Genomic DNA, 4238 nt, shown 5'->3' with positions numbered 1-4238 from the left:
AATGGGTCCTCTCGGAAGGTTACAAAACTTATTAAAGTGAAATTGAATTTCAATCCGTAGCACTCGACAACATTCATAAGTCTTTCATGTGTGATCTGACATTATGCAATTAACAAAGTATAAATGGTGGCTAAAATTTATTGTGCACATGGCCTCTGGCGTGGTAGCCGACCTTGACCAAGCCTTTGATAGCTGGCCCTTGTACACTAGAACACGCGACATGCTAGTATCCGAGGTTGATGCATGTGTCTACCAGTTGATAGCAATCCCTTGCAACACCTGTCTTGCATCAGGTCCATTGATCTCTGTTAAGCGATCCGACGGTGGAGAGGGTTTAGGGTTTAACCCCCTAACTAATTTTTCGTGCCCGAAAAATGGTGGAGTCATTGTTATCATCGGCCATTGTGTCATTCTGCTATGCAACGCAATCATCTGGTGAGGGTTCCAGGTCGATATATGATCCTTCTGTGGTTCCCATGGGCGCTACGATCAACCTTGCAGAGGCAGGTAATCCCAAACATCCTAACATTACGTGTGGGCTCATATTCTGATTTGGACCTCCGCTTGGTGTCAAGTTTGATTGATTGCTTCCATTGTTTAGGGTGGCTCAAAGGTCTTCTGTTTTGGCGGGAAATGCTCTGCTCCGACAATCCTTTCTGGAAGGTAAGCCTGCCAATCTCAAAACTCTGAAACTATAGAAGCTTTCTCCTAGGTGTTTATAGACTTTCGGTTCCATATTTGGTTAATGATGAGTTTTCTTGTCATGTAGGTGGGTTGTTCGATGCGGGAACCCTCTAGTTTCAGGTAAGGATACCCCTCTTCTCGGCATCGTGCATTACACATATTTCACAAGGTTAATATTATATTAACTCCATGGTTTTTTGGTTCTGTGCAGGTAGTTTACAATATCTGCCTATTTAATGATACCTTGGACTGCATTCTTCCAGGGTTTAGGAGCTTACATTCTCTGTGGTTGTTTCTAGGTTGGAAAAGCTCATCTCTAGTTCTTGAATGTCTAGCTCTTAAAGGTTTGATTTCTCGGTGAAGGGAAACTAAGTCTCGAGCTGAGGCCTTACGTCGAGACTTGATGGTTTCTCTGTTAATTAATTAACTATATAAAAAAATGTTGAACGCAGTGCACTGCAGTTAGCACTTGACCGACTGCGAGTTTTCCTAAAAATTTCCTTTGTTATGCATTTTTATAGCTGCAGTTGTATACAAGGTCTTTCGGGGTTTTCTGTCATGTTGATGAATTCAAACTGTTGAACACGTGCTATTATTAAAACTTTATTTTAAGTTATATTTTCCAGTGAATTATAAAGTGATTAGCCTATATTGTTTCTGTAATGTTTTTGTGGTACATTACTTCAAAATCTCTACGGTAATTTTGTCACATTTTACGTAGATTACTTCTATAGTAATTTTGTAGCATAGATTATTTCTTCTATAGCTTGTAGCCTTTCACATAGATTATTTCCACTATGACTTATCTCTACATTAACCTTGTATCATTTTACACAAATTATTTATATGCGACTTTATAGCATAATACATAGATGAATTCTACAGTGACTTTATAGTGTTTCATATAGATTGTTTCCACTGCTTATTACAAGAAATTACTCTTAATGCTTTAAGAGCATATGAATGTTTATATGCTTTATGAAGTTATTTCTCCATACTTTACTAGTATTATTTGCTATCTTTTATGCATTGCCATAACATACTCTCTACTGTTTTTATTGCCAAACTAGTAATTTCTATTCTCTATTTCAATGCATTTTCAAGGAATTTCTTTCCTTTGTTTTTATTGCTAAACTAGTAATTTCTATTCTCTCTTTTAATGCATTTTCAAGGAATTTCTTTCCTTAGTTTGTTCTGTCATTCCTTAGTTTGTTCTGTCATTTAAGTAATTCTTCGAGCATCAATTTTGTAATGAAAAGCTTTATTTTATCATTTAAATAATTTTCCACAGTCTAGCATTAATTCATAATGGAACTTTCTATGATACTTATCTGTTCAGTATTAGCAAACGTGTAATATTCAATCCTTACTAGAAAGTCTCTCCTCCCAGCCATGAGCTTTCTAATTACGTCAAGATCCGCCCCCAAGCACTTTCTTCTGTTTTACAGTTAAGATAATTCCAGCCATAGTCAAGTAACCTGGGCCTCCGTCCTGCCTCAAGTTCTGTACTTTTTACCGACTGTTCTTGAGAATTCTCCCACTGGTTTATTCCACCCAGCTCTAGGATATCTCTTGGATTCTTTCCCCCCATCTAAATCTCCCTTCAAGGAAGATGGGTAACTCTTTTTTGTAACTGTTTCTTTTAATCAATGCAAACAATGTCTATTTGTTGTTAAAGTATCTGAACTCCCAATTACCAATAATTTAGGTAACCAAATATATGTCTCTTGGCCTTGCAGCGTCAATCATTTATTATTTATCATAGAATAAAAAAACTAAAGTAATAAATAGTAAAAATCAAACTTAGTAACTGTTGGGTATTTTTTTTTGAATGGAGAAAATACCAAAACCAGACAAGAAAACACAGAGGCAATGCTCTGTTTCTACCTCCACAGGATCTTTTGTGCACAGGGAAGCCCAATTTTTTTTTTACTGAGAACAGAGTATTACACAGCCATAAAAACATTTCTATTCATTAAAATATAAAGCCTGAAACAACATTCATCCTCTTTCACTCAGAGGGATTTACCAAAAATTATATTCAGATAAACTCTGTTACATATTCATCCTCTTTGCTGAGAGGGATTCACCAAAACTTACAGTCACCTACCAAAAACAAAAAACTCTTCTTTTCTCTCCACCTGAGAGTTCACTGTGTTGGGTTTACTGCAGTAAAACCCCTTTTTTACTTTACTGGTGTAAAGCTATTTTTACACATACTCAGTAAAAATTTCATTACATTCACCATTAAAAAAAACTGTGCATTCTTTTCTCCTACATTTCAATGCAAATCCAATTCATTAATAAATCTATGCACTACTGTGCAATGTCTTCACCTACTTCATGTGCGCTCCCCTGTTCTCCTTTTTTTTTTATTTTTTATGCACTGTTGTGCATTACCATAGTTTTCATGCAAGTCAACACACTTTTTTTCTGCTGCAGCAAAAACTATTTTTACGCACTCTCATTTTTTCGCTCCCCAAGCTCTCATACAAAAATGGTCAATGCATAGCGAAGTTTATGCACACAAGCTCACTGGTCTTTCGCTGTTGCGTTCTTACATATCTCCATGTGCAACGACACACCAACTACACATTACGAGTTTCATTTGATATCTTCTTTTCATAATGGTCAACGCTTCTTTAAAAAGATATGACACATGTAATGTATACCCATACCTCCGTGTAGTTGAATTTTAATGCTCTTCCAAAACTTACGAACAATAATAAATTCCATTTAATTTCCTTTTACGGCGGTCAGCGGGAATCCTAACACTCCACGCAAACCTTGAATTGACGTTGGTCGTATGCAGGTGTGCAGGTTTCATTGATCGACGGCGGAGGACTATCAGGCAGATCGGACAGCTCACAAGAATATCGGAAGGCATCATATGACTGAACAATACCTCCCGAGAAACTTACGTTGGCTGATGTCAGGTCAGAAACACGTGGCGCCACCATAGTTTATCGGAGTCGCATATACGGAAACAGCTTTTCGCTGGAAGGCGGTCCGAGAAATAAGACGGTTTTGCTGCGGTGGTTTTGGGTGACTGGTACGGCTGCGTGCTTGCTGAGTTGATGGCTGATTTGGCTGATCACTGCCTTGCCATCGCTGTCACGGTCCACGTCCGCACTCTCTGCTGCAGTTGGAATTAACATTCCAACACTCCCCTTTAATTTCAACTGTTGGGCATTCAATCTTACCCAAACACTTCCTCTCATGGAGGGATTCCCCAACACTGCTGTTACAAAAAAAAATATCTTCCTCACATAGAGGGATTCACCAACTGCTTCTGATGCAGTTCATAAACAAACAAAGTTGTCTTCATCTTAATAGAGGGATTAACCTGAAACTGTGCTTTAGAGCACCTTCCTCATGACAGAGGGATTCACCATAACAATGTGTTGAAGAGCACATTCCTCTTGACAGAGGGATTCACCTGTGACTATGCTGAAAAGCATCATCCTCTTGATAGAGGGATTTACCACACTATGCTGAAAAGCATCTTCCTCTTGACTGAGGGATTCACCATGACACTGTGCTGAAAAGCACCT

The 4238-nt window shown here is 38.2% G+C and overlaps 1 long non-coding RNA gene across 2 annotated transcripts; it reads left to right on the top strand.

Moving 5' to 3' along the window:
* Positions 1-220: 220 nt before the first annotated feature.
* LOC149147306 (uncharacterized) lies at positions 221-1142 on the top strand. Of its 2 annotated transcripts, none has more exons than XR_016263646.1 (4): positions 221-507; positions 602-663; positions 770-804; positions 984-1142. It is a non-coding gene; the product is annotated as an uncharacterized LOC149147306 (long non-coding RNA). The 2 variants fall into 2 exon arrangements; XR_016263647.1 differs by having other exon boundaries at positions 896-1142.
* Positions 1143-4238: the final 3096 nt, after the last annotated feature.

This window comes from Pinus tabuliformis, chromosome 9 (assembly GCF_031772625.1).
Source record: "Pinus tabuliformis cultivar Carrire ecotype Pingquan chromosome 9, CPIR1, whole genome shotgun sequence".
Taxonomy (NCBI): Eukaryota; Viridiplantae; Streptophyta; class Pinopsida; order Pinales; family Pinaceae; genus Pinus; species Pinus tabuliformis.
Note: the sequence above shows the minus strand (reverse complement) of the source record. Positions and strands in the feature narration are given on the sequence as shown.